At 43.9% G+C, this 19,200-nt stretch overlaps 1 protein-coding gene across 2 annotated transcripts in view; it reads left to right on the top strand.

The window, feature by feature from the left end:
• Positions 1-19,200, top strand: part of SMOX (spermine oxidase) — a 139,743-nt gene that overhangs the window by 77,262 nt on the left and 43,281 nt on the right. For both annotated transcript variants that reach the window (XM_070485618.1, XM_070485615.1), the window contains exons 3-4: positions 8,014-8,120; positions 11,083-11,203. The gene's annotated coding sequence lies outside the window, so the exon portion shown is untranslated. The remainder of the gene's footprint in view (positions 1-8,013; positions 8,121-11,082; positions 11,204-19,200) is intronic.

Below are 19,200 nucleotides of genomic sequence, written 5' to 3'. Positions count from 1 at the left end.
ACCACTTGGGGGCAGCACAGGATTGCGAGGTAAGCACGGTCTAATTAAAAGCACCCGCAAATGCAAAAGCCCCCCACCGCCCTTCCTGCCTCCAGGCTTGGCCGAGCCCCCCTCAGTTCTTCCCACACAGCCTGAGCCACCTCTTGAAACCCCAAACCCAATCGTGTCACTGGTTCAGAATTCTTCATCAGCTCCCTATGGCGTGAAAGGCCCTTCATCTGCCCAGCGGTCTCCTAATGCGGGCATCTTGCACGTCCCCACGTTCTCGTTCTCTTTGAGTCTTACCTGGAATCAGACCGACCTGGGTGTGAATTTCAGCTCTGCCATTTACCATCTTGGGTGTGTCTTGGGCAAGACAGACACATCATTCTGAGCCTCAGTTTCCTCATCCGTGAAATGGGGGCAATTAATAAGACTTCTTATGTGGCTGTTATTCAAGAGAGCTTGTTTATAAAGGGATTCTAGCCTAAGGTCTCACAAACAGTGCTCAGTATGCAGCAACTCTGCTTCCCCTTGGCACTGCCAAGCATAACATAGAATCAGGGTCCACACTCCTGCCTTCAGGCCAGGTGTGGTGGATGCTGTATGAGCCCTAGCCAACACCCCAGCGTCATGAGTTCCAGCTACCAGCACCTGCATCTCTTTTCTTGGGGCTTTCTCTGGCTTCTGGCACCCACTGTGGTGCCAGGACCATAAAATTCTGTTCAATGAGCCTAAGAATAGTACTTACCTTGTGCCACTGGGGGGAGGGCCTTGTTAGTGCTCTGCATAGAATAGGTCCTCAGACTTTTGCTGTGGGGGTGACATAGCACTTGCCCTCCTCTTGCCCATCTCTGTGATTCCCCCTACCCACAGGAGCGGTGGCTGTGTCAGCATATCAGGAAGTAGATGAAAGACCCAGGGGAGACCCGAAGGGGCTTCACTCACTGGTGGCTCCCTGCTCTGCTGCTGCTGACCTCCCGTCCTTGGGCCATTTAAGCTGGCTCCTGTCCACCCCCTTTCAGACACCTAAGATGCCTGAGTTGGTGTCATAGGATGTAAGAGGACACCAGGCACTGGGGGCTGCCAGATAACCCTGGCACCTTGGCAGGGCAGCTGGTGCTGTGTGGGCACACGGAACACAGAGCATCTCAGGCTGGGGAGCTGGAAGTGACCCAGCCCTTCAGCCTGCAGCCTGTAGGGCCAGGGCCACAGACCTTGTCCAACAGTCACTGTCATCAGGACCCCACTCTTTTTGTGACTGCCTCCTGGGATTTGCGTTGCCCTTAGGCTTCATGTTGTGTGTGGGGCTAATCCTGACCCTGGCTACAGTAGGCATTCATCTATACAACTTGATGTATGAGGCTCCAAGACACACCCTTCTCCTCAGCCTAAGTATCTCTGCCACCAGCCTGTCATACCATGTGACTGTGCAGGAAGCCCTAGGGTTAAGTGTTGCCCTTTTCCAGGCACTCTGAAAAAGTTAGCACTCTGTAGTCAGGACCAGCTACATGATTCGTGGAGCCCCATGCAAAATGAAAATGCAGGGTTTCTTCTTCAAAAATTATGAAGAATTTCAAGACAGTGACAGTGGAGCGTGAAGCCAGGTATAGGGTCCTGTGTGACTGCACAGGTGTCACACTCATGAAGCCCACTCTGACTGCGGCCCTTACCTCTCAGCGTGTCTGAGTTTGTCAGCAACTTTCCCCACCCCGAGGAGGAGCACTGGAGCTGCTCAGAGAAGACGTGAGGACACAAAGTCTAAATGTGTCCCTTACTCAGCTCCGTTGTCTCGGAGACACTTGGAGCCAGTGTTCTCTGCCCAGCTGGCCTTTCTCACTGCGCTGCCCACCCCTCCTGCTCCTGGAGTCCTGGCAGCGTATGGGGCCTTTTCTACCTGTGGCCTGGCTGACCCCAGGTGGGCCTTACTCATTCTCCTCTGCTGCTGTGTTTGCCTTGTCTGTTCTGGGATGTGGGGCTGATCCCTTGAGACCCCTTTCCTCTTTCCCGGACAACCACCAGACCTCTGGATTTAGGTCTTAGCAGTCCCTGGAGAGCCCCCAGACACACTGCTCGTACGCAGGGCTCCTCTAGGCTCTCCCCAGGCCCACTTTCCCAGTTTCTCCACTCAGCTCTGTACCCCAGGAGGCTGAGCTGTGTGGCTGCCCCAGTGGGCTGCCTGCACTCTGGCTTCTGGTTGGGTGTAACCAATGGGAGCAGTAGCAGGAAATTGGAGGTTGGGAGGAATGAGAGAGGTGAGGCATTTATTCCCCCAGGTCCTTCCTGAAGCCTCCTGAAGCCCAGGCAGCTGCAGCCAGGCTGTGTCTCAGTCTCGCAGTCCTGGGTCACAGCTTCTTGTCAGGTAGCTATCTCCATTCAGCCCTCTCTGGCTGCAGGCTCTAACACTCCTGGCTAACAGCTCCCCCCACTTGGCCCGAAGGCCAGGAGCGGTCACAGAATCCAGCTGTCACTACTGTTCCTTCCCTTGAGATCTTCTGATACGCTGCCCAAACCTTTATAAATAGTCCCTTTAGTAAACTCTCCTAGAATTATCCTAATTTGAATTTGCATCGCTTTGCTTCTGGAACTCTGACTGATACTAGGATCTTTGTTCTCTGTTGCACCCCAAATCTATCTTTGTAGCCCCCAATCCCCAGAGACAGTCAGGTCAAGGGCTGAGTATCCAGGAACTCAGGCCAGGGTCCACTCCCTGGCTCCTTAGAGAGCACCCACAGGAGAAGTGGGGACCCTCCCTCATGTTTCCCCAAATGTGTCCACCAGACCGCCCATCCTCAGCTAATGAGGAACCAGGGACTTAGAAGTTGTGTTTCATTCTTCAGCTTCAGGGCCTGGTGGAGACAAGGTGATCCCCTCCACCAGAGCACCCCACCCTGAGACAGGTCCCTTTTGACCAGGTAACCAGACAGGCAAAGAATTAGACATCTAGGCAACCAGATGACCAAACAACTAGGCAAGCAGACAAGGAGGCAGCACTCTCGAAGGTGCTTATCTGTGGGTTTTGCTGTTCCACCTCCACTCTCCCTTTTCCCGGTAGCAGATTTTCCTTTGGGGAGCCTTTCCTCCCTCCCTCTCAGCCCCCTAGCTCACCTTTGACCTAGGCCTAAGCCAGTCAGCCAATCAAGCTTAACCAAAGCCGGTCCCAGGACCTGAGAAACCAGGAAAAGTTTCTTTCTTGCTCGACCCGCTAAGAGGCAGAGGTGTCTGGAGCTGCTGCTGCCCTTTTAAATCCAGGACCTGAAAGAACCTGAAAGAAGGCAGGGCTGAGAGACAGACATTGTTTGAGCCCTGATTAAGCCATTCCTGAAGGTTGCTACCCTGGAAACTTTCAGCTATGTGAACCAATAAATTCCCTTTTTTTTTTTTTTTTTGAGGAACATTAGCCCTGAGCTAACATCTGCCACAAATCCTCCTCTTTTTGCTGAGGAAGACTGACCCTGAGCTAACATCCGCTCCCATCTTCCTCCACTTTATACGTGGGACGCCTGCCACAGCACGGCTTGCCAAGCGATGCTATGTCCACACCCGGGATCCGAACCGGTGAACCCCAGGCCACCAAAGCGGAATGTGCGCACTTAACTGCTGTGTCACCAGGCCGGCCCCTAAATTCTCCTTTTTTTAAAAGCCAGTTTATGCAGAGTATTCATTCCCTTGTGGCTAATAAGAAATATATATATTTGTTCTTATTCCTGGCATAGAGCTCCTAAACCCCTGTAATTTCCTAAGTGATGGGAGTGTCTTTTGTTATTCATAACAAGCCCTTTCTATCCCACTTGAGTTTATGCTAGTAAGGTAACTTAGGGTGGGGACCCTACATAGGCTCTGGACGGAGGGACCCTTCCTGACCTTGCCCTATGTACCTCTTCATCGGGTTGTTCATCTGTATCCTTTATAATAACCTGGTAAGTGGAAGTAAATGTTTCCCTGAGTTTGTGAGCCATTGGCAAATTATTGGAACTGAGGAGGGAGGCATGGGAACTCTGATTTATAGCTGGTGGGTCAGAAGTGTGAGTGGCCTGGACTTGTGACTGGTATCTGAGGTGGGGAGTCGTCTTTTTTTCCCCCAACTTTATTGAGTTGTGATGGACATATGACATTTTGTAAGTTTAAGGTGTACAATGTGTTGTGTGATACACATCTATTGCAAAATGATCACCATCGTAGAGTTAGCTAACCCCTCCATTCTGTCACATAATGATGATTTCTTTTTGGTGATGAGAACATTTAAGGTTTACTCTCTTAGCAACTTTCAAGTACATCATACAATATTATTAGCTATAGTCACCATACTGTTACATTAGATCTCCAGAACTTATTCATCTTATAACTGGAAATTTGTACCCTTTGACCAATATCTCTGCATTTCCCTCATGCCCCAGGACCATGCTACTCTCTGTTTCTCTGAGTTTAGTGTTTTTAGATTCCACATATAAGTGAGGTCATACAGTATTTGTCTTTCTGTCTGACTTATTTCACTTAGCATAACGCCCTCAAGTTTCATCCAAGTTGTTGCAGATAGCTGGGTTTCCTTTTTTGTCATGGCTGAGTAATATTCCATTATATATAGATAAATCATATCTTCTCTATCCATTCATCCGTTGACAGACACATAAGGTTGTTTCCATATCTTGGCTATTGTAAATAAGGCTGCAATGACTATGGGGGTGCAGATGTTTCTTTGAGATCCTGTTTTCATTTCCTTTGGACATATACCCAGAAGTGATATTGCTGGATCACATGGTAGTTCTATTTTTAGTTTTTTGAGGAACCCCCATACTTTTTTCCATAGTGGCTGCACCAATTCACATTCTGAAGTTGGGGGCAGTCCTAAACTTTGGGGTCTGATGCTATCTCTAGGTAGATAGTGTCAGAATTGAGTTAAATTGTAAGACACCCAGTTAGTGTCCACTAGAGAAATGAATTGTATTGATGTGGGGAAAAGCTCACACATCTGGGGTCTGAAGAGTTCTGTGAGAGACTAGAGAAAGTTCTCCCAGAACTTGCAAAGGAAAGAGCCCTGGATGGGATTACAGCTCTTTGGCTTTGTGCCACCGGCCTGCTGTTGAGTTTGAGGGAGATCAGGAGAAACAACACACACAAGAGGAGGCCTTTCCCTGCTGGGAGAATCACTCGAAGTCTTGGGCTCCAACCTGGGTCTGCTTTTCATGAGCTGGGTCAGTGGACATGTCCCTTCTGCTCTCAGGCCTTGGGCTGCTCACGGGCAGCTGCAGGGAGACCTTCCCTCCCTGCTTTGCCGGTGTGTGGGGCTGAGTGTAAGCATCATCCCCCGGGAGCCACTGGAGGGGTGTGGAGGCCAGGAGCACGGGCCGACTCAAACCTGGCTCTCAGAGCCTAAGGCCTTGTTCCCTCCGGGAAAGGAGCCAGGGCTCTCCTTCTCCTGTTCTCCATTCAGGAAACTCAGGCTCCCAGCCAGGGTGAGAGCCTCGCGCTGCGGCAGCTAAGCCTTCTTCTCCACTCCTGGCCTCTCCCTCTTTCTCTGGGCTCTTCCCCCATCTGCTGCCCCAAACCAGCGTGCCCCAGGGAGCTGAGCATGAAAGGTTAATGACGACCTTATCAGAAGAGCCCGTTTACTCCTGTAACCCAGGCTTCAGTCGCTGGGAATTGTGGGTCCCAAAGTGTGGAGCTGTGGTTCTCAACGTTTGGACACCAGACCAGCAACAAGAGCATGACCTGGGAATTTGTTAGACATGCAAGCTCTGGAGCCGGTCCTGTGGCATAGTGGTTAAGTCCGGTGTGCTCTGCTTGGGCGGCCCAGGTTCAGGGGATCAGATCCTGGGTGTGGACCCACACCGCTCATCAAGCCATGCTGTGGTAATGACCCTTCTACAAAATAGAGGAAGACTGGCACAGATGTTAGCTCAGGGGTAATCTTCCTCAAGCAAAAAAAGAGGAAGATTGGTAATAGATGTCAGCTCAGAGCAAGTCTTCCTCAACAAAAGAAAAGAAAAGAAAAGAAATGCAAGTTCTCAGGCCTCACCCCAGATCTGCGGAATCAGAAGACTTGTGGGTGGAGCTCAGCAACGTGTATTTGAAGGAGTCCTCCAGGGAATGCTTGCCCAAGTGTGGGAACCACTTGGAGCTGTTCTAGAAACAGCTTGGAGCTCTTGCTGGTACAAAAGGTGCAGGAGGAGATGGTCTGGCACCTGCCGAGATCCCTTTTAGCCACAGTTGCCCCATTGCCCAGCTCCTGTGAATGAGTGTTGGCGGCCACGGCCTCCAGCTGGCCCTGCGCTTGAGCATTGCCCTGTGCTGAATCACTGTGTCCGTAATGCCTGGCAGATTGTGTACACACCCACCCGCTGTGGGCCTCCGCCAATGACAGATGGACTGGGTAAAACAGGCTGACCCCTTGTCTCAAGGTGGGACACTCTGGTGTGAATTACTCTCTGGAGTCCCTCTGTGAGTTAGGTCAAAGCTGGACTTTAATTGCTCCAGGTTGCTGCTTATCCCAAGTGCCCAGAGCTGTTGTTGGTACAACACGTATGAATTACCTCACAAGACCCTGGTGTAAAAAGAAAATGTCACTTGGCTTGCTTTGGAAAAATAAAAATAAACCTAATTCCAAAGGCCTGCCCGCCAAGATAGCTATGCTTGGTTGCCTTCCTCTGTGGGCTGGTTTGAAGTCAGCCAGGAGGGACTCCTGCAGTCGAGGAAGCTGGGAGGGCCTCTGGACTGCAGCTTCTGGTGGCCACTCCTGCGATGGGCCCATTTTCCTCGTGGTCTCAAAGAATCAGCTTGTCTACCTTTGGTCCAGACGTCACAGTGATAGTTTTCACAGGGAGCTCTGGAAATACAAAAAAAGCCGTCAATTATTCTTCTCCTCTAAATGCCCTTCCTTAGAAAGGAGAGGGGGAAAATGTTTACTTTTTTGTCCTTGGAAAAAAAGAAAGGCAAGACATGAATTAATTTCCCCTATTAGTTTCTGAGGTATCAGAGCAAATGGCAAGCGTGTAGTGTGTATGTGTCTTTGTGTGTGGGGAGAGTATGTTTGCATGTTGTGTATGTGGAGGTGTGTTTGCACATGTGTGTGTGTAGAGACATATTTGCACGTGTGAGCTTGGGTCTTCTGTTCCATTACAGAAGGATAGGAACCCAGGCCAGAGGCCCCATCACTCCCTTGGGAAGGCATCAGGCTCTGCCTCAGTCCCAGTTTTCTGCCTCAGGCCTCACAGCTGACACACGGTCATCTGCGACCCTCTTGGAGCCCCCTGGGAGCATGGAAGCTGGCCCTGAATGGGACAGTGGGACGACCTGTCTGAGCTCCAGCCACCTTCCTGCTTTGGCACTTTGGGGTTCTGAGTTGGGAGCAAACCCAGCAAAACCTGGGTAATTATGACCCCAAACACATCAGAAGCCCGGGGGCTGAGGGGTAAGGGGAATCTAGTTAAATAAAAATCTAAAAAGATCAGATGGAAATATAGTAAAACATTTACAGCAGTGTTTCCCCTGAGAGCTGTGATCGTGGGTGATTTCTATTTGTGTCTTTGTTTTTACTTGCGTTTTTGAAACTTTTTACAATCAACATGAGTTATGTGTATGATAATTAAAAATGAAACCATAAGAATAGTTATAAACACCCCACATCTTTTCTTTGAGTGCCAGCTTCCTCTCCCACCCCCATTATCAAAGGAAAGCTTTTATTTCCTCAACTTTGTGTTATGGAAACTTCTTGGCATACAGAAAAAAATGAAAGAGCAGTATGACAAACACCTGTACAATATACAATACCTTGCTACCTAGATTCAAAATTGGAAATATTTTCTGATATTTGCTTTATTTATGTATATATATAAATATATGCTTTTCCTGAAACATTCTGAAAACAATGAAAACGTTCTGAAACAATCTGTTAAGTAAATTGCAGGTATGATATATCACTTCTAAACACTTCTGAATGCATCTCCTAAGAGTAAAAATTCCTGAGAATCCAGGCCAGTTTTTTGTGGAATGTCCTACAATCTGGCTTAGTCACAGTCAGCTCTCTCTCCCCTCCAGCCATTTCCCTCCACTGGATGTTTCCCTGGACTGCTTCACCTGTCCAGATGGTCCGCAGATTCAGGATCTACTGCAAGCCCCACCTCGTCCATGAAGCCTTCCTTGAGGTAAGAGGAAAGCCAGGACCTGGTGCCAAAGAAACCAAGAACACTGCCAGGGAAGGAGGAAATGGTTAATGAGTCAAATGATCCCAAGAGCGTAAGTCAACGAAGACGCACAAAGGTCCCCTGAGGACATTATCATTGAAGAACAGTTTCAATGGGGTAATAAGGGCAGAAGCAAGATTCCAGGGGCTTGAGTGATTAGCAGAACACAAGGCAGGGCGTTACCAGTAAGGGTTTGCTCCGTGAGCAGTGGGAAGGAGTTGAGAGTGGGGGATGGATGGATGGAGGAAGGGAAAGCTCTTTGAAATGAGGCCCCCCCGTTTTCCATTGTCCTTCAGTATCCACCTACGGAGGAGGAAAGCTCAGATGGGACATGGGGGTGGAGGAGGAATGTGGCAACTGCCAAATAAACACACCATCCAGGGAAGCCAGCCAAGGCTGGGCCCAGAATATCTGGAACGGAACCCACCTTCCTTCTGCAGCAGGAAGTGGTGTTGGGAGCCGAGTTGAGAATTTCCGAACGGTGAGGATGTTCCTGGTGAATACTTTTTATTTATTTATTTTTTCATTCATGAAAAAGCGTTAGAATTAAGTGATTCCACCCCCCAAAACATTCCGTCCCACAGAGGAAGCACTTAATTTAGCCTCATGTTCCCAGTTGAAAAATATCCCTGAGGTTTGGAGGCCTCTGCTCGGTTGTTTGTCACCCTTGAATATGGCAGGATGTCAATGTGTATGGCAGGATCAGACTCTGTGTCCTGATTTCAGCTGAGGTCCTAAGGCAGTAGGTGGCACCATCCCAACCTTAGCACCCAGAGGAAGTGCTGTTAAACCATCTCTGCAGGATGTGGAAAGAGGTATTAGAAACCAACTTTGGGAACCTTAGATGACCCTCCCTCCTCTGGCCCATAAAAGAGGTTGGTGAGGCAGAAAGAGAGAGTTGAAAATTAGAATTTTTTTGGAGGCACTGTGTGATGGGTCTACCTCCTTTGGATGAGGTAGAGGGGTGCTTCCCCCTTATCAAGGTCAAATGAGAGGGTCTTCGATGACACCACTCAGAAAGCTTGATGGTGCTCCTGGAGCTTGAAGGACACAGTAGACTGGTATCTGATTCACCCAAGAGGTTTGATTTGTGGAAGACTGCCTTGAACTGGCTGTCTGGGATCTAAATGGAAATGTGATTGTGTTTAGGAAGTAACTGCAGCCCTTGAGGTGGTGGCTCAAAGGGGTTAGTTTTCTTGTACCAGGTGTGGCCGCACACAAGAGGCAAAGAGGGTTGTTTAGATACCTCTCCAAATGGCTACAGGGGTTGATCCCAGCACTAAGGAGCCTGGAGATGAACCATCCCTGATACCTATGTGTCTGTAAGAGGTGGCTTTGAAATGACATCCTAAGCAAGAGGTAAGACTGGGACCCCAAGGCTTTCTCAAGCAGTTACAGAAGGGTTCTTGACTGTAAAATGGGCATCTGTCCAGCAGCAATGATCAGATTATAGTTGTTGCCTTCACATCTGTGATGTTGTGATTTATTATAAGAAATACATATTTAGTCTTTGTCCCAGGTTTCCTGGCACAAAGCTCCTGAGACCCTTGGGATTTCCTAAGTGCTAAGAGTGGTAAAGGTGTCTTGATAGTCATAACAAACCTCTTTCAACCACACTGAGTTTCTTCTGTTAATGAGGCAACTTTTGGAAGATACTAGGGGATGGGGGCTGTTGCTGGGGGAGCCACCCAGGAGATTAGAGGGTTGGAATCTTCACTTCCACGCCCCTGACCTCCAGGGTAGGGAGAGGGGCTGGAGATTGAGTTCAATACCCAATGGCCATTGATTTAATCAGTCATGCCTATGCAATGAAGCCTCCATAAAACTCCACCAGGACGGTGTTTGGAGAGTTTCTGGGTTGGTGAACATGTGGAGGTGCTGGGAGAGTGGCACACCTGGGGAGGTCATGGAAGCTCGCACCCATTCCTCATACATTGCCCTATGCATCTTTGCGATCTATCTGTTCCTGAGTTATACCCTTTTATAATAAACCAGTAATCTAGTAAGTAAAATGTTTCTCTGAGTTCTGTGAGCTGCTCTAGCAAATTAATCAAACCCAAGGAAGAGGTCTTGGAAACCTCCCATCTATAGCAGGTTGAACAACCTGGACTTGTGATTGGCATGTGAAGTTGCTTGGGGTGGAGTGGGGCGGTCTTGTGGGACTGAACCCTTAACCTATGGGATCTGCCACTATGTCCAGGAAGTATCAGAATTGAGTTAAATTGTAGGACACCCAGTGAATGTCCGCTGAGAATTGAAGAATTGGTTGGTGGTGTTGGAAAAACACAAACATTGGAACATCCATGTGTATTATTTCATATGCCCTTAGGGAGCTATGGTCAAGCTGAATAAGGGAGGATATCACATAGTGTAGGGGCCAACGAATAAAAGTCAAGAGTTTTCAAATGTAAAAAAAAAGAGAAAGGAAAAGAAAAGATGTTCTTTGGGTAAGGTTACTTAAACATCAAATTGAGTGTGGATAAAGCCACCTGAAACCTTCTAAGGGTTTAAAGGGGCTGGATTGCTCGAGAAACTCCAAGCCTGGTCTGTAATCCTTAAAGCAACCCCAGACCCACACCAGTCAGAAGCCAGCTGTGAAAGCTGTGCAGAACCCGGGAAAGGCACATGCTTCGTGTTCATTTTAAATGGAGAAGAATTAAATTGCCCAAGTGGGCAACGCCACTGCCAAAGAAGAGATGAGGAGAACCAAACGGGCTGACAAGGAACTCCCTCCACCATCAGGGCAGTGACTCTTACCTACATAGTGGGCTTGGGAGTAGCTGGGACCACTGGCTGCTGGATGTGTTTCTCATTCTCCCATTTTTCAAATGAGAGTTTTGCTGCAGTTATCCTGTTTCAACTGCATCATTGTACACGGCCCCACATGTAGTGGGTGCCAGATAACTTGTATTTTATTTTACAGGTCACTGACCTCGGAGAAGTTTATCTAGACCTCATGGAGAGAGCTGTACATCTCCCACAGATCCTGGACTTTGAGCTGGAATTGAAACCGGCAAACAGCCATTGATGATTTAAGTATCTAGGTACTAAAGTTTTTTCCTTTTTGTAATTACTGATTATAGCTTTGAGCTGTTTAACCTGCCCATTGTTAACTGTGCTGCTTAGGCAATATGCTATCTGACTCCCACTAGGCTCCTATAGATAACATCTCCCTGGAGCCTGGGTCACCATGGTAATGGGTGTGTGAGCTGTTTTTCAGGAATTAGAACTCCTTGTCCACTTCAGGCCACTTGAGACCACCAACTCATCAGCTGGGCCTCGCAGATGTCTGATAGGCAACCTTTTGACGTCAAGAGGCTAAAAACTCCACCCTCAGGTCATGCTAACACCTCCGTTTTGTGAATATGCATCTTATGAAGATGTGGGACGTCTGACTATGCTTGCGCACATCATCAATTACCTCACCTCTCCTCCCCTCCAATCACCTCTCTCCACATGTCAGACCACCTTGCCCCCTACCCCATAAATATCCCTGAGTCCTTATTTTCAGGGAAGAAAATTTGAGACTCATGCTCTCGCTTCCTCACGTGACTGCCTTGTGAGTAAACTCTCTCTCTGCTGCAATCTTGTCGTCTTTGGTGTTTGGCTTTCTGGGCGGCGGGCAAAAATGAACCTAGTTGGGGCTGGCCCAGTGGTGCGGTGGTTGAGTTAGCAAGTTCTGCTTCTGTGGCCCAGGGTTTGCCGGTTCGGATCCCTGGTGTGGACATGGCACCGCTCATCAAGCCATGCTGTGGTAGGCGTCCCACATATAAAGTAGAGGAAGATGGGCACGGATGTTAGCTCAGGGCCAGTCTTCTTCAGCAAAAAGAGGAGGATTGGCAGCAGATGTTAGCTAAGGGCTAATCTTCCTCAAAAAAAAAAAAAAGTTCTGAGCTGAACCAAAACTCAGAAATAAAATTAACAAAAAACCCAAAAAACAACGAACGTAGTTTGGTAACAGGATCATTCATTTGCTGGAACTTTGGGGTCATCTCTCCTGTTCTATAGCAATAGAAGCGTTTGCTAGGAACTTGATTGCTCAGTTATGATCCCATTTCCTAGACTCCTCTGCAGCCAGATGTGGCCATGTACCCAGGCTAATGGGGTACAAGTGGAAGTGGTGTGTACAATTCCCTGGTTGTACCCTTAAAAGGAAGTTTACTTGTATTCATTCTAGTTTAGTCCTCTTTTCTGAAATGATTTTATTTATAATTCTTCAGTCTTGTCACTTTATTTCTAAGTTTTTCTTTTTTCTTTTTTTTTTTTGGTGAGGAAGATGGGCCCTGAGCTGACATCTGTGCCAATCTTCCTCTATTTTTTGTGAGATGGCGCCACACCATGGCTTGAGGAGCCGTGCTAGGTCCACACCCAGCATCCGAACCTGCAAACCCCAGCCTACAAAGCAGAGTGCACGAACTTAACCCCTATGCCACCGGGCCAGCCCCTCGAAGTTTTTCTATTCTGATTCATGTTGTTATCTCACATCTGATATCATCTTCTCATTATCTTTTAGCTCATTTAGAGATAGTAGTTACATTTTAAAATCTGTTTTGTGGGTGTATCTTTCCGGCTCATCTTTGTTGTCTGTAGAGATGTTATTTCGCTCCTTATTCTCTCTTTTCTTATGATAACATTGTATGAGGTTTGGCCTAGATAATTGTCTATTGCTTATTTCTATTTAAAGTTAGTTTTCCTGAACTTTCAGAAGGAGGCTGGCCAGACTTCCAGCATAAGGTGAACAGAAATAATGATAGTGGGTTTTCTTGACTTATTCTAGAATTTTAATGGTAAAAATTTAATGTTTCTCCATTAAGTATGATTTTTTTTTCCTTTGAGGAAGATCAGCCCTGAGCTAACATCTGCCACCAATCCTCCTCTTTTTGCTGAGGAAGACTGGCCCTGAGCTAACATCCGTGCCCATCTTCCTCTACTTTATATGTGGGACGCCTACCACAGCATGGCTTGCCAAACGGTACCATGTCCGCACCCGGGATCTGAACCAGCGAACCCCAGGCCACCGAAGTGGAATGTGCGCACTTAACTGCTGCGCCACCAGGCTGGCCCCAAGTATATTTTAGAAAGGTTTTGTTGGCTATCTTTTACCAGGCTTTCTGTTGCTGGATAGCTAAGAATTTTTATTTTTATGGGTGTAAATTTTTAAAAACTATTTCTTTGTTGAGATAATCTTTTATATTTTTAAAATTTAATAATTAGGTGAATAGTTAATGTATTTTAATGTTGAACCATTACTGAGTTCTGGAGGTAAATCCAACTAGGGTATGATGTATTGCTGTTTTAAAAATATTTCTTGATACAGCTTGTAGAATTTTGTTTTGAACTTTTAGATCTGTGTTTATAAGTGATATCTCTTTCTCATTTTGTTCTTCTGTGGTTTGGGTATCAAGGTTTTTCTAACCTCATAAAATGAATTGGGGCAGGTTCTCTTCTTATTTTCTGGAACGTTTTGCATGAGATTGGAATGATCTGTTACTTGAATCCTTGGAAGGAACTGCCTATAAAACTTTTTTAATGGGTAAATTTTTAAACTTTTGATTACATTTCTCAGATGGTTATAGAATTATTTAGCTTTTCTATTTCTTCTTGAGTCAGTTTTCGATAGATAGATTTTCCAGGAAGTTACCCATTTCATCTGAGTTTTTAAGTTTAGCAGCAAAAAGTTGTTCGTACTTTAGAATTGTTTATAGTTTAAATTTCTGTTTTTTCTATCGTTATGCATTTTTTTCATTTTAATATTAAGTTGTGCCTTCTTTCTTATATATTGTGTATGTACTTAATTCCTAGATTTTATTATTTCATTCCTTCTGCTTTCTTTGGATTTATTCCATTATTCTTTTCCTTATGTAAAATGTTGGCTGATTAGCTCAATAATTTTCAGTCTTTCTTCTTTCTAATATTATCACTTACGGCTATACATCAATCTTATGTCATTTTCCTAGGATTAGAGCCTAAGATGGGGATTCTTGTGTACAGGATTTATTGAGAGAGGGCTCTCAGAATAAGGGAGCTGAGGGAAGCTGGATAAGGGAGAGGAAGAAGCTAAGCAAGAATGTGGTTCCAGCTGGAGTCTACCTGGGCCTGATCCACCAGGCGCTCTGGAGCATGAATGGCCACAGAACTGGTTCAACCTTGAGGCAACTGGGCTGGGCTTTTGTACCCCTATTTGAGTCAATGATTGGCTATAAATTGCCAGTTGGAGTGGCAAGTGGGGGCATAATCTCCCAGGTGAGATGGCTCCTGTGAACTGAGGACAGTTCTCTGGAGAAGGGACAGCCATGTGCTGCTGGCAGGCAACACTCATAGAAGCACATTGACCTGTTAAAGGGGATATGGTTGGGGCACTTACCACATACAATAATATTTATAATAATAATAGTATTTTTATTGCTTTATATTTGTAGTATTTCATGATTTTATATAAATTTATTTTATCTATAACCAATTTAGAAATGTGTTTAAAATAATTTATAAATGTGGGTTTTTTAGTTTTCTTTTTTTAGATTTATAAGTTAATTGCTTTATATTAAGAGGACATTTATGACACTCAGCCTTTGCCATTGGTTGCAAATTGCTGTGTGGTCTATTATGTAGTCAATTTTTGTGAATATTATGTTTGTGCTTGAGAAGAAGGGTGTTTTTTTTCTCTTGTTGGGTACGAAGTTCTATAAATGCCCTTTAGATCAAGCTTACTAATACTATTGTTCAAATAATCTATATTCCTTAAAAATGTTTAATTTACTTTTTTCTCAATTATTGAAATAAGTTTGTTAAAAAATACACTCAAAGATGATAGATTTGTTAATTTGTTCTTATAATGCTATCAAATTTTACTTTACTGTATTTCATCAATGCTAAGATGCACATTTTTTTTCACATTTTAGCACTTTCTGTTATTGGGATACAGTTCACAATTGAGGATACCTTATGATTGCTTTTGGCAAGGTGGAGGTCATGGTGAAGTTGTCATTGCCTGAGCGTGGATGAACTTGGTCATAGTTGTTCATATTGTCACCATTACATTTGAGTGATGTGCATGGTGGCACATCATGTGTTGAAGTTCATGAGCATTTCATATTTATTATCAATGTTACATGGATTTAGCATGGAAATGAAAAGTTAGGTACATTCCATGTACGGAAAGAGACTAGTAGGGAAAAACACCTGTGCAATGTTGAAGGAATCACTGTAATTCTGTTGTTTCTTGCAAGGCAACAACTAGGGATTTTATGAAATAAAATAAAGCTACCTGTAAGTTGATGAAACTGTATTGTGGCCAAAAAGCTTGCCTGTCATTCACCAAGCAATGCAACAAAAGGCAGTAGAAATTCCCAAACCCCTCAAATTGGATGAAAGACATTTCTATACAAAGAGAGGCCAGTTTGACTGATGTGTCATGTGAAAACTTTGCTAAAGCTCTGAAAATCAGTTTCCCAGAAGCTTTTTGCTGACTTTGAACAGAAGCTGTTTAATTTCTAGTGGTATGATTCAATTGGGGAAAAAAGGAAACTATGAGTTTAGGCAAACAGGGAATGATGACAAAATCACACGTTCTTTAAAAACCTCAAAATTGTACTGTCAATTCTCAAAGCACTGAAGAAATTAATATTTTAAGCACAGGTTACCAAGAGAAGCAAATCACTGTGATGCTCTATGTAGCTCCTGCTAATGAAAAGATGCCATGGTATTTAATATGAATAAGGTATTCATACAGTTTAATTTCTGAAAAAGAATACTTAGAGTGGGGGCTGGCCCTGTGGCCGAGTGGTTAAGTTCGTGTGCTCTGCTGCAGGCGGCCCAGTGTTTCTGTTGGTTCGAATCCTGGGCATGGACATGGCACTGCTCATCAAACCACGCTGAGGCAGTGTCCCACATGCCACAACTAGAAGGACCCACAACGAAGAATATACAACTATGTACTGGGGGGGCTTTGGGGAGAAAAAGGAAAAAAAATAAAATCTTAAAAAAAAAAGACTACTTAGAGAGAAAGAGGGAGTTGTGGATACTTACGTAAGGATAGCAGGGATTGTCCCAAGTAAACTGGGTCACCCTAATTTTAAATTAGAAAGCTAGTTCTGAGAATGATATTTTCCCCAAAGATGTTATTGTGGTTGCATAAAATAATGGATGGATGCTGGCTGGGCCAATGGAGGATTAACTAAAAGCCATCTAGAACAGATGTACAGGAGACACGAGTGACCAATCCACCCAGTACATTAGTCTTGATGCATTTTATGGGCATTTATTTGAACAGTGAGATAACAAACTTAAGAGACAAAAAGAAGGAAAATACAGATAAGAGGGCCAGAGATTGAGAGAACATAGTGAGAAGTTCTAAGATATATTTAATCAAAGTTCTAGAAGTGAGAGACAAGATGGAGACAGAGGCAATATTTGAAGAGCTAATAGCTGAAAAATTGCTGAAACTATTGAAAGATACCAATCCACAGATTCAAGAAGCTCAATCCCAAACAGTCTGCATAAAAAGAAGTCTGTATCTTGTTACATCATAGTGAAACTATAGAGGACCAAAGATAGAGAAAAAGCTGAAGAGTAGCCAAAAGGGGGTTAAAGCAGATTACTTCTCGTTAGATGGCAGTGCAAGTAACTGGATTGATATTTTCAATGTTTTGGGGAAAAAATCCATAGAATTCTATACCAAGCTAAAACGTCTTTTAAGAAAGAAGAAGTAAAGGCATTTCCATAAAATGGAACATCTGAATTATGAGTTTATCCCCAGCAGAACTTCACTAAATAATATTCAGTTAGTACTTTAGATAAAAGGAAAATGAACTCAGATGAAAGGGCTGAGATGTAGAAAATAGACGAAGAGAAAAAAAAATGTAAATATGCTTTTTAATTGTATTTACTTCCCAGTGCCAGACACACTCACTTTTTATGGCTCTGCCACTTGCCCAATTCTCAGGAGCTTCTGAAATGGAAAATAAAACCACTGCTACCAAATGCTTTAGGGGGTTGAGATAAAAGTAATCTCAAGGCCAGAGTATTTGCTGCCATCAGAAAGACTATGACTACCTTCATTGTAAAATATCTGATGAAACCATAGAGAGAAAAATATGGCTTAAAGGAAACACATGATAGAATCATCGTAAGGCTTTTCTGTTTTAAAACTGACTATAAAAAGAACTCTCAATTCAATGATAAGAAAACAACCGAATAAAAATGGGCAAAGGATTTGAACAGACACTTCACAAAAAAAGATATACAGATGACAAAAAAAAAACACATGAAAAGATGTGCAATGTCATTAGTCATCATGGAAATACAAATTAAAACTACAAAGAGATGTCAATACATACCTACCATATCACCCAGCAATCCAACTTCTATGCATTTACCCAACTGAAATAAAAACTTACATTCACACATAAATCTGTATGCAAATGTTTATAACAGTGTTAGTCATAATCTCCCAGACAAGAAACAATCCAAATGTCCCTCAACTAGTGAATGGATAAATTGTGGTATACCCATGTAATAGAATACTACTCAGCAATAAAAAAGGAACGAACTATTAGTATACACAACAACATGGATGAATGTGAAATGCATTATGTTAATTGAAAGAAGCCAGACTCAAAAGGCTACAAGCTGTACGATTCCATTTTTTCCAGAAGAGGCAAAACTGTAGGGACAGAAAACCAGTGGCTTCCAGAGGCTGGGGAAGGGCGGAGGGGTTGACCACCGCAGGGCATAGGGGAATATGTTGGGATAATGCAACTGTTTTATATATTGATTGCAGTGGTGGTAACACAATAAGATGAGCTTTTCAAAACTTGCAGAACTGTACACTAAAGAGTGATCGTTACTGTATATAATTTATACCTTAAAAAAAGGCAGGTGTCTTCAGGGTATTTTACAATCTCACTCTCTTTGACATGGAAGCAAATGCTCTTCATTACACACACACATATACATCCAATGCATTGGTTGTTGTCTTGTCAAATGTCCAGAACCATTTCCTCCAGCCCTCTCTCTCCTTTTAGCAAGTGACTTTTCCACCTGCTTAATCAAGAAAAACTGGATTAGATGAACACATCTGACCTTTCTCTCCTTTACCTCAAATTTCCTCTCCTTATCTGTGTGAGGATACAGGATAACCTCTAAATATCTTAGGGCATTTGCATTCTAGTAAGGAAAATAATTTTAAAAATTATTAAAAAGTAGAATAAGCTCACCAAAAAGTACAGGGACTTAGTGGTATGACCACACACTGGCATCCCTTGATGTTTCAAGACTATTTGAGGATTAATTAACCATTTAAGGCTAAGTGGAAGAAGCCAATCTGAAAAGGCTACATAAACTGTATGATTCCAACTCTATGATACTCTGGGAAAGGCAAAACTATGGAGACAGTGAAAAGATCAGTGCTTGTCAAGGGCTTGGGGGGAGAGAGGGGTGAATGGAGGAGCATGGAGAATTTTTAGGGTAGTGAGACTATTAATCTGTATGATATTACAACGTTGGATACAAGTCATTATACATTTGTCAAACCCATAGAATGTACAACACCAAGAGTGAACCCTAATGTAAACTATGGGCTTTAGTTAATAATAATGTATCCATATTGGCTGATCAATTATAACAAACGCACCACAATAATGCAAGATATTAAAAATTAAGAAAATTGGGAGGGAGGGTGAGGGGGTCCATGAGAACTTTCTGCACTTTTTGCTCAATTTTTTCTGTAAATCTAAAGCTTTTTTTTTAAGTCTATTAATTAAAAAAAAGTGATGCAGAAGAGTTGAACTTTAAATGTGAAGATTTAGGAATACTTAAACAATTTTCTTTTGTTTGAAATTTCTTTCTTCTGTGTGCACGAGTGATGTCATAATTCATTGATCCTAAGACACATTTTTAAAAATCTGAGTCAGAATGCATCTTAAAATAAATGGCATTTTACATCTAATGAAATATCATATGATAAAAAATATATATCTAAATAAGTCTAAAAGAGTTATTTTAATAAGTATTAAAGAAAATATAAGATTCCAAAGTATTGCGT

Source organism: Equus asinus, chromosome 15, assembly GCF_041296235.1.
Source record: "Equus asinus isolate D_3611 breed Donkey chromosome 15, EquAss-T2T_v2, whole genome shotgun sequence".
Taxonomy (NCBI): domain Eukaryota; kingdom Metazoa; phylum Chordata; class Mammalia; order Perissodactyla; family Equidae; genus Equus; species Equus asinus.
This window is presented reverse-complemented; position numbering and strand designations above follow the sequence as displayed.